General features: G+C 36.3%; 1 long non-coding RNA gene across 1 annotated transcript; it reads right to left on the bottom strand.

Annotated features, from left to right (window-relative positions):
- Positions 1 to 4132: 4132 nt before the first annotated feature.
- LOC148804491 (uncharacterized) lies at positions 4133 to 8975 on the bottom strand. The gene is made up of 2 exons (XR_016081051.1): positions 8455 to 8975; positions 4133 to 8331 (listed from the first exon to the last, which is right to left on the bottom strand). It is a non-coding gene; the product is annotated as an uncharacterized LOC148804491 (long non-coding RNA).
- Between the last annotated feature and the right edge of the window lie 1913 nt (positions 8976 to 10888).

Raw genomic sequence — 10888 nt, 5'->3', positions numbered from 1 at the left:
GAAACATATATTTGCCTCAATTTTTTTCAACCTTCTGCAAATAGTTCACTATCATTCTTCTCCATTTTTTATCTGCCCTAGATTCCCTAATTTGATCTTCTTTGATTGCCATTCCCTTGAAGCTTTCCAATTTTTCCATACTTCTTTGACCATTCTTCCATACTAAGTTGCCCTAGTTTCTTCTTCTTTGTTCATTCCTCTTCCTCTTTCTCTTTTCTTTTTTTCTCATTTTTTTCATTTTTTTAATTTTTATTCTCCTCCTTTTTTTGGTCCTATAAAAGATATACTTTTTTACGAAGATATGATGGAAGAGGCCGGATCCGTGAGATGGGCTGCTCTACGTACCCCTTTGAAAGGGATCAGGTCGAACGTAGTTCAGTGTGTCTTTGAATGACATGGAAACAAGAAAGGGATAATGACTATGTATAATGACGCAAAGATGCTCTTGATGAATGTGGAAGTAGGGTAGAGAGCATTGTCTCCATACCCTATAAGCTAAATTTAAATTGATGAAGGTGCCCTAATATCATAGGCAATTCCTAAAATAGTAGATAAAATATCCTCAACTCTTGACGAAACATTCGAATTAATCATAGAGATGTTTTCCTTAGGTAAGCTTTCAATAATATATTCTTCAGTTTGCACAAAGGTCATGTCCTCAATCACTGACGATGGCTCAAAATTGGAATTATTGACTTTGCTTGATCAAGGTTGTAACAACATCAAATTTTTTACCTTATAATGACTACCTCCTTTGAGAGTTAGTGGAGAATTAATAGCCTGCTTTGGTCAAGGTCGAGAGGTCCAACTAGCTAATGATTTGACTCTAAGAGAATGGGCTATTGGTGGAGTTCTAATGAGAGTAATAAAAATGCTAGGATCACAAAATGCCTTCCCTTCTCCTAGGAAACTAACGGAAGTGTCAAATTTTTCCCTTGAATTAGGCAACTTGTTCTGGTTGATTTCTATAAAATGTTGCATTTGTATAATGTCCCGATAAGTAAGAATGTTTCCATCAACAAAATCTTGAACTGCAAACTTCAACTGCCAACGATGGTCGGTGGTCTGACCGGGTCCTTGATGATAATCACAATGAGCATTCTCTTCATAATTTCTAGGCTTAGACTCCCGTGGAGGCCTCCATGTAATCAATTGCAAAAATCCACCTTGAACTAAAGTAAGGAGCAGTTGAGAATGAGGACATGGTATAGGAGAGAGTTTTCTTCTTTCCTTTTGAAGAGACTGATGAGTGATCGGGATTATAGGAGGTAGGAGATATTTTGTGCTTGTGCGAGTGAGGGATAATATGTTTGCTTAGGGGTGGTCCAACTGGTTTGAAAAGATTTGGGATAGACTACAACTTTGTAATTTTTTGGATAATGGGCTTGAGGTACCTGAGAGTCAAAAGCAAATATGGCTTGCACTTCATTCTCCTCTTAATGCTTAGGTGAAGGTTTCCCAAGCAATGGTGAAGTTTTAAGAACCATCACCAAATTGATTCAACCCTTCTTAAGAGCATTTTCGATTCTAACAGCTCCCTTCATGACGACACTAAAATCCTTCAAAGGTTGTGCAATCAACAATGTATGATGTGGATCCTTTAACGTCTTGATAAACGACCGCACCATCTCTTCCTTTGGCATCAGATGTCATAATCTAGTTTCCATTTCACGCCACCGATATGCATAATCCAAGAAACTTTTTCCTGACTTCTGAGTCATAGACTCGAGATCTAGTCGATCAGGTGCCAACTCCATATTGTAAGAAAATTGGTCTAAGAATGCCTTTGAAACACCTTTCACAATCCTTTTCTTTTCATCCCCTAGATTTGCAACCCAAGTCCTAGCACTCCCTGTAAGACTCTTCTAAAACATCTGAATGAGTAACTTCATGTTTGAGCCATATTGAAACATATCACTACTGAAGGTATTCAAATGGGTTTATGGACATCTCTTCCCGTTATATTTTTCAAGGTCTGATATCTTGAACTTGGTAGGAAATTCTGCATCAGGGACTCTTTGAAATCTATAACTCCCAAGTTCTGAACTTCTTTCAACCCCTTCAACTCATCTTTCATCTACTCTAATTCAATCTTAAAGGAATCTTGGAGTGGTGATTGCACGACAGTCATATTCAAATTCTCTTCTCCTGAGCATGCAGCAGTGAGTTGAGTATGGTTGAATTCTCAAAGTTATGGGCAGGAAATGTCCTTGACTGATGAGTCTATTTGGTTCCTGTAGTAAAGACAAAGGGTGGTGACCAGTATGTTGTTCCTGGAATAGGTGCAGGGTTTTGGGATGAGGAGGGTCCTAAGGTATAGGATACAGGAGGTAAGGCTGCAACTTGGGTCGGGTTGGCCCAAACCCAACCCTAACCCAACTCGAAAAAGTCGGGTTGGGTTGATGCTCGGGTTAGGGTTGAAATTTATGAACCCAACTTGGGCAACCCGAACCCGACTCTATAGTGCATATCATATATAAATATATGTTGTATATATGATATCATACATTGATTTGTTTATATGCATGATAGTTGTATAGCCCCTACTACATACTATCATTTATTTCTTTTAAGATAATCACTTCACTTAATCCTAATTGGAAATACCAAAACCTTAATAACATTTTTTATGTTTTTTTGAATATTTTATTCTTTATCTCCTCTTTGTTGTTTGCCACTCATTGCTTACTGCCCATAAAAATCTATTATAAGCTATAACTCATAATAAACTATAATCATTTCAAACACTTTTTTTTTTTAATTTTGTACTTAAAGAACCAATAAAAACATCAACAAACAAATACTAATAAAACATAGGATTGATATATGTAGTGAAAGTTGAGTTAAGATCTGAGATTAAGAAGTTCTACGAGATTTTAAGGGATGAGAAGAAGGTTGGGTTGGGCCCAACCCGAAGTTGACTTTGGGTTGGGTTAGAGTTGGATGAATTTAATTAGAGTTGGGTAGGTTAGGTTAAAGGTCGAATTGGATTAGGATTAGGGTTGGGGGTTTAGAACTTAGGGTTGGGCTAGGATTGGCCTCAACCAGACCTAACCCAGCCTGACTTGTAGCCCTAGCAGGAGGGAAAGATGGTTGGGTTCCCATGTGGGAGTAGATTGAACGTTTAGGATTTCTCATCTTCCAATCTATCCAACTTAATAGACATTTCATTCAATCTTTCTTGGAGATGGAGGTAGTCACTATAAGGGACATGAGTCGGCACTATTGTCTTTATGTTTGGCGGGACCGCCACTTGAAAGATGCAATTAGTCTTAGGAGGAACTTCAAACATAGTAAAGAATTTGGGCCGAACCGCAATGTTTTCTGAATTCTGCATCTTCAAGAATAACCTCATCTGAAAAAGGACATCAATTAGATCACTGTGCACCATTGTCTCATATTTTGCTTATTCTTCTATGTCCTACCTTGAGTACCTTTCATTTCTTTCTCTTTCTTTTTTTAATTAATTAATTTTTTTCTTCTTTTTTTGTCTATTTTTGTTTGTACTTTTCTATTTTCCTTGGCTTTACTTTCTTATTTTACCTTTGCATACATCTTCTTCTTTTCCTCTTTTTTTCTTCTTTTTATTTTTTATGATGACCTGATTTTTTATCATTTTATTATTATTTTTTTGTTTTTTGTTTGGTATCACATTTATTACATTTCCCAAAACTTTGGTTAATTAAAAAAAACTCAAAGAAATTTGGATCATCCTCATCCTTTTTTCTTTTCTTTTAATTTATTATTCTTATTATTTATCTTACTTATTATTATTGTTTTTTAATGCCTTATAATAATTTTACTCATTTTCTTTTTTTTTATCTTTTCCTTCTTCTTTTTTTGTATTTTGTCTTTTTTCCTTCTTTTGGATTTTGGGTTTCTCTTCTTTTTTTTTTGCATTTTCTTTGCATTTTGGATTTTTCCCCCTTTTTTTGTATTTTGTTTTTTTTTTGGATTTTGGATTTTTCTTTCTTTTCTTTTGAATTTTTTTTTTATTTTTTATCATTTTACATTTTATGCTTCGTTGTCTTTTTTCTCTTTATCTCTTTTTTTTTTATTTGTAGCCAATCGCACATGTGGTGATTGACTCCTAGAGTCTCAGCCAAGAAGTATGAGTTTAGGGGGTAACACCTAGATCCCATGGTTGCAAAAACCACAGGTCTTCAAACCTCCATCCATGAAATGGCCTTACTGGGTTCTAAGCCCATATGGCCCTAAGTATGCTTACTCCTGAAATAGGTTCCTAAACGCATAAAAGATGATATACAACATGAACAAGCTCATGCATCAATGTAAAACAAATTGTGCAATTAGTCACAACAAACCTTATTTAAAGAGTCAAAGAAGCACAAAAACTATTTGTTTATGGAGCATCCAAGAAGATAAAGAGAGATTATCACAGCTATATAACATCATATTGAATCATTCAACCACAAAACCCATAATCAATGACAGAACTGAACCCTCTGTGAACTCCTTGTCAATCAATGGAGGAGATAGCAAGTTCGTATTAACTAGCAAATTTGGCCTCTCTTCCTCTCCAGATTGATTTCAAAAGGCTTAGCCCAAACCATTTTGGCTCATTGTAATTCTATCCTCGAAATTGGTGCTGAATCGGTGGATATTGAATTTGTGACCAAGAGCTTGATTCTTTCCCATTAAGATCATGTAAGACCATGGTACTGCCACCACCTGTTAAAACTTCAGCTTGAAATTGGGTTAAACCTAAACAAATGGCCAAGTCCACAACTAAGAGGATGATTCAAGCAAAATACAAACCATGCAAATTCTTAATGCCCTAGTTTTTATTTAAAAACCAGAACAGAATATTAAAACCAAAAGGCAAGTAAAGGATTCCATTAAATTCATATTATTCAATTTCACATAATGTTACCAATACCTGCTATGACTTCAACCTAGAAACTTGGCCACACAGATGATTGCTCAACACGTGCAAATACAGAGTATTGCTATTGTTTGCCATGGATTCAATCTTATTGAAGTAAAGTAAATCATCAGAATGGTTCCTTTAACATTTAGGCCATGCCAATGCAGGGTATTGACACTACCCGCTACGCAATCAACTTGAATCTAGAATCTAGAATATAGAATATTTTCCATCAAAATTCAGAGATGCACAATACTAGCCATCACCACTTTGTTTGGCATTCAAATTGAAAATTCACTACATATGCATCAATTAAGAACAAAAGCACTGCACAAGTATAATACCACCGCTGTATTATGAATCCGTTAGAAGGCTGCTCAAACTGATCAGAAGACATAAAAAAGAACTTCAAAATTTGAATTACATGTATGGTATCAGTGCCATCCACTAAACATTCACTTGAAAAATGATCAGACCAACATGGAATATTGAGTTAGAAGCTGCAGAGTGATATAAAACTCAGATTGTGCAAGTGTATGAGATTGATACTCATTCATTGGAATCCAGATCCTAGAAGATAATTTACAACAAAGCAACATTAATATGGAAACCAATAGTGCTGATACTTATCTAGAGTTCAATCTAAGCCCAACAAACCGATACCATGACTATGTGATGGTTATCAACTTGAAACCAAAGCCTCAATAGAAAACTTGCTACCCATTACATGATCTAGAAAACCAAAGTGAGGCTGAATCTGGAGGTGATATCTTGATCAAGACAATGATGAGAGTGGAAGCTCAAATATAAAATTGTTGTCACAAGCATGGAATTGAAACAGAAGTACGTCCCTTAAGCAAAGGAGACTTCAAGTGGAGCTGCACCACCAAAATGAAGATAAGGGTAGACAAGGCTTTGTAAAAATAGAATTTAAGATTGTTGTCGAAATTCATATCAAACATGGGTTTGTTGACATATACAGATAGGACAACCCTGAAACCATGACCTGCAACTTATCACCATGAACAAAAGTAGTTAGAATGCAATTGCCAATGTTCTCTCTTCCCACTCTTTTCTTGTTTCTACCCTTCTGTTTCCCGTTAAATTAGTTTTTATTGCCTCCTTTATGATATCCTATATTTTGTTACCTTTTTTTTATTTTTTTTTATCTTGAACTACTACCTCAACGTGCTTAGGAACTATCAAGGCATGATTCTCTCATTCCTTTTTATTGACTTTGATTTGATTTTTTTCTTCTTTGTTGTTTTTTCTTTGTATTATCATAATTTTTTCCTTTTTGCCTTTTCTTTCTTTATTTAGCTTTTATTTTTTCTTTTCTTTTTTTCTCTCTTTTTTTTGGTTTTTGATTTTTTAATTTTAATATTTTCTTTATTTTTTTAATTTTATATTTTTTTATTTATGCCTAACCTTCCTAGCCCTTTTATCTCATTTTTTAATGATTTTTTTAATTTTTTAATTTTTATATATCTTATCCTATTGTTCTATTTCTATTTTAGTTTATTGCACTCTTGAATTTTATCTATTTTTTATTTTTATTTTAGGTTATTATTTTATGTGGACCCCACAAGGGGCATAGCTAACAAGGCTGACCTGTGGAGTGTGATGCATGAGGTTGGAGTGTGACACCTAGATCCATGGCTGAGGTCACCAATTTGCAAACCTCCACCCATACGAACTTCTCAGGTTGATGACTGACTGAGAGCTTTCCACCGGCCTCACCGGGTCCCTAGTAGGACCCTCTCCTAATAGGACAAGAGGATTCTAAATCTAATGCAAGATGATGTGTGTAAAATGTGAATAGACGCAATAATAGAAATAAAGCAGTAGATAATTATGGAATACATCAGAAATAAAGCAATTATTAATATAACTAAAAGAAATAACGTAAAAGCATCCATATATTCAAGAAGTTATAATAAAGCCAAACAGCCCCATGTGGATCCCACCTATGGTCCAAAAAATACCCAGTGGAGTCTCCGGTCTGTGAGCATTGGAAAATGACTCACTTGGGGCTGAAATGGAGTCGCCACCCATAAGTTATGGAAATGGAGGTGATGGAAATTTTGAGAATGATTTTTATAGTCGTTTTGTTTTAATAGTGACTCCTAAGCCTGGGGCATACAGCTAAACTAGTCCAGATAAGACTCGGATGGGAGAGGGAAGGGGTTAGGCACCCCTCTTCCTGTTCCAGATAGTGGTCCAAATGGCATTCTAAACAAGTATGACCGCAAATACATAATTAATAAAAAACATAACAATGATAGAGAAAGTAACAAATTGAAAATACCAACAAAGAGGACTTATTTAATTTATTTATTGCATTATTGTTTTTTCTTTTTTATCTTTTTCTTTTTTTCATAATTTCAATCTGAGTCAGAGACCCACATCCTCCATTAGCTCAAAAAGATGTTCCCTTCCATACTCACAAACCAACCCCCTTTTGGATAGAGGTGAGAGCAAAAAGGTGGAAAATTGCTCCCTTACCCCTTTTCTATCAAATCCCCCACCTTCGGATTCAGTAGAATGGTTAGATAAGAGAGGAAGTTTAAACCTCTTAAACCGTCGGAGAATAGTTAAACTGATTCAAATTAAAAAACCATCTCTGTTTTTAACTTATTAATCAATCAGGCTGCGCACACTCATAAAGCAATAATAAAGGAATAAACTACCACCGACTTATAGAAAACTGTGAAACCCTCTGGACAGGTTCTAGATACATCCGAAATCACCTATAACGAAGTAAATAAACAAAGACACAATGGAATATGCAATTTGTCGTCTTCCTTTTTTTTAGTCGGGACTTAATATTCAAAGAAGCATAAAAAAGAGAAAAACAATGAGACAAATTCACATCTGTATGCATAATCAGCAGCATTATCATGGACAAAAGGTAACAAACCAATACTTAATCGACTGATCTTGCTGATTCAACATAACTTCATCACCAGCGTAGTCAATTCCTGGCCAGATGCCGGTTGCAGCAAGTATACAAATAAACTTAAGAAAATAAAATGAAGAAAGAGACTAATGAGGGAGAGCTTATGCAATATGTCTGGCCTGAGAAAAAATCGACGAACAGAGGAAAATTACGTCTGCTGTAATCTCTGATGGTTGGCAGTCAAAGAGAGGAGATCCTCGGGGGATTTGCAACTGGGATATTTGTGGATGCAAGAGCCGGCGTTCGAATGTTATCTAAACTCTGCTCTGATGGGATGAAGATGACCGAACACAGAGAGGTTGACGGAAGATGCAGAGAAGATGAACGCTGCTGCAAACTTTCAGTCCAACTTAGATAACAGAGGATTGGGGGAGCCGAAATGCTTCTCGGGTATCGCCCTTTCTCCTTGGCCGATGAACGAGAACAAAAAACTGGAGGACTGCCGCTACTAGTTCTCTATTCTCGTCAAGAAAACGAACAATGACTGAAACAAACAAAAAAATAAAATAAAATAAAAGGGAAAATGGTGAAATAGTAGCGAATCGGGAAGGAAGGGGGAGAGAGAAGGAGATAGGAGAAGAGAGAAGTAGAAGAGAGAGTAGATCACCGTTGCTGGAAGTTACAGCAACAGCGGTGATCTCCTAACATTCGAATAGGGTGGGTGAGACCAAGAGGAAAGCGAGATTAGGAAGAAATGAAAAAAAAGAATGAAAAACGGAGTAGGAGAGAGAGGGACAAAAGGGAGAAAATAGCCGAAGATAAAGGGGTGCCGCCGATGCTGTTCGGTTGCAGCTAGCGAAGAAGATGAACAGGGTCTTTCTCTTTGAATTCGGCCCCTTCAATGGTGGAATGAGGAGGAGAAAAAGAAGAAGGATGAAAAACGAGAGAGAGAGAGAGAGAGAGAGAGAGAGAGGAGTATGGGATGTGGTCGGGAATAGGGAGATCGGAGTAGCTTTGCTATCGCTCTCTGGTTTTGGTTCGAACGGGAAGGGAATTAACAGAAAAGTTAGGCTTAGGGGTGTTCACATTAAATGTGAAACCGGCCCGACCCAATGGTTATTTTTTCAAAACCACCGGTCGGTTTCGATTTGTATGAGAAAATAAACCCACAATTCGATTCGGTTTCGGTTTACCTTATACTATGTTAAATGTTGATATATTTTATTTGTGTTTTGTTTGAACTTAAAAAAAATTGTTATTTATGATAAAATCTAAAAATGTAAAACCAATAAAAATATAATACAATGGTACAATATTTAATTTAGTTTTATATAAACTTAAATATATATTGACAAAAAAATCAGTTTTGCATAAAAAACTAATTGATTTAAATATATATTTTGATTTACATAAAAACTAAAAAAAATAAACATAAATATAAATAGACATTTTAGTTTAAAATATATATAAAAATCGACTAAACCAATAAATCAACCCAAATTGATCCTTCATGTTTGGGTTGGTTTTGCTTCAGGTAGGGGTGGATTCGAGCCGAGCCGAGTCGAGCTCAAGCAGCTCGTGAAAAGCTCGGCTCATTGGCACTTCTAGCTTCAGGGTCGATCGGTTTCGGTTTAGTCAATAAGTAAACTGACCTCAAACCGACCCAACCCGATCCATGAACACCCCTACTTAGCTTGTATTTATAATAGGGTTAATGGCATTTTCGTAATTCTAGGGGTCTCGAGGGGCATTTTTGCAATTTCAAAATATATGGGTCAAAAGGGGTTAAATCGGGGATTCTGGTTCAATGGTGGGGATTTTTTGGCCAAAAAATGGAGGATTGAGATGGGTTTGACCGCGAAGAGGGGTCGTGCATGTGTAGGTTAGTGAGATTGGCCAAAATGAAATCTTTTTAAATGGAAGGGTAAATGAAGGTATTTTTGGATGAAATTTCATAGGGTGGGGTTTTTGGACATTCTGAGTTGATTGGTAGGGTTGGATTGGCCTAACTAGGCCTAGATTGGGCAGATCTGGAAAGGGTTTCATTTGGTCAATTTGGAGCTTTGAATTGGAATCTTGTTGCGATGGAGGGGTAAACAGAGGTGGTTTTGGGTGAAATTTTACAGGTGAGTATTTTAAGGTATCGAGGATCTGGTGGCGGTTTAGGGTGGTCAAGATTGTAGGAATTTAGGTCGATGAGATGATTCAAAATGGAATCTTGGTTTGATGGAAGGGTAAATGGGAGAGTCTTGGATTGAAACTTCATAAGCAGGTGTTTTGGTGTGTCTAGGGCTCAATTGTACGGTCTGATTGTTTCATATGTGCTTGGATCAGGGATATCTGGGTTGTGGGTGTTTAGGCCAATGAGATGGCTTAGAATGGAATTTTTGCTTGATGAGAGGGTAAACGGAGGAATTTAAGTTTAGTGGTAGTGTCTGATCTATGGGTAGATGTGTAAATGAGGGTCGATCAGGGCCATCAATTTGGTATCAGATAAGTTTGACTATGGATTTGAGGGCTTTAGGTATGATTGTATGAAAATCGGTTTTTTTTTTGGTGTTTTAAGGAGATTGGAAGGGTTTGATCAAATGGTCGGGGTGAATTGGGGGTTTAAGCGACGGACCGAGCAAAAATTGGGTGCTGACAAATGCCATAGTCCAGTCCATCCATTTCTTATGGAACCCAAATTTAGGAAGAATTTGCTCAATGAAATTCCATTCAAGCCTATTATAGGCTTTCTCTATATCTACCTTATAAGCCATCTTCTTCATTGAGTGAATAATTTCATGGGCAATAAGGATATTATCATTAATTTGTTTGTTAGGAACAAAGGTGCTTTGATACATGGAAATGATACCATCTAGGTAATGCTTTATGTGATTTACCAAAATCTTGGATATTGTCTTATAAATTACATTGCACATGCAAATGGGTTTGTAGTTGTTGATTGATTCAGGATTCTTTGTTTTGGGGGATCAAGACTATGAAAGTCTCTTTAAAAATAGTATTCATTTTTCCTTACCACCACAGTATGAAAGAATTTATTATTCTTGTTTCCTAAATTTATCCCATGAATTCTTGCTTTTTGAACCCCAAAAATT

This window comes from Nelumbo nucifera, chromosome 1, assembly GCF_055504915.1.
Source record: "Nelumbo nucifera cultivar China Antique chromosome 1, China Antique-T2T, whole genome shotgun sequence".
NCBI classification, from domain to species: Eukaryota; Viridiplantae; Streptophyta; class Magnoliopsida; order Proteales; family Nelumbonaceae; genus Nelumbo; species Nelumbo nucifera.
This window is presented reverse-complemented; position numbering and strand designations above follow the sequence as displayed.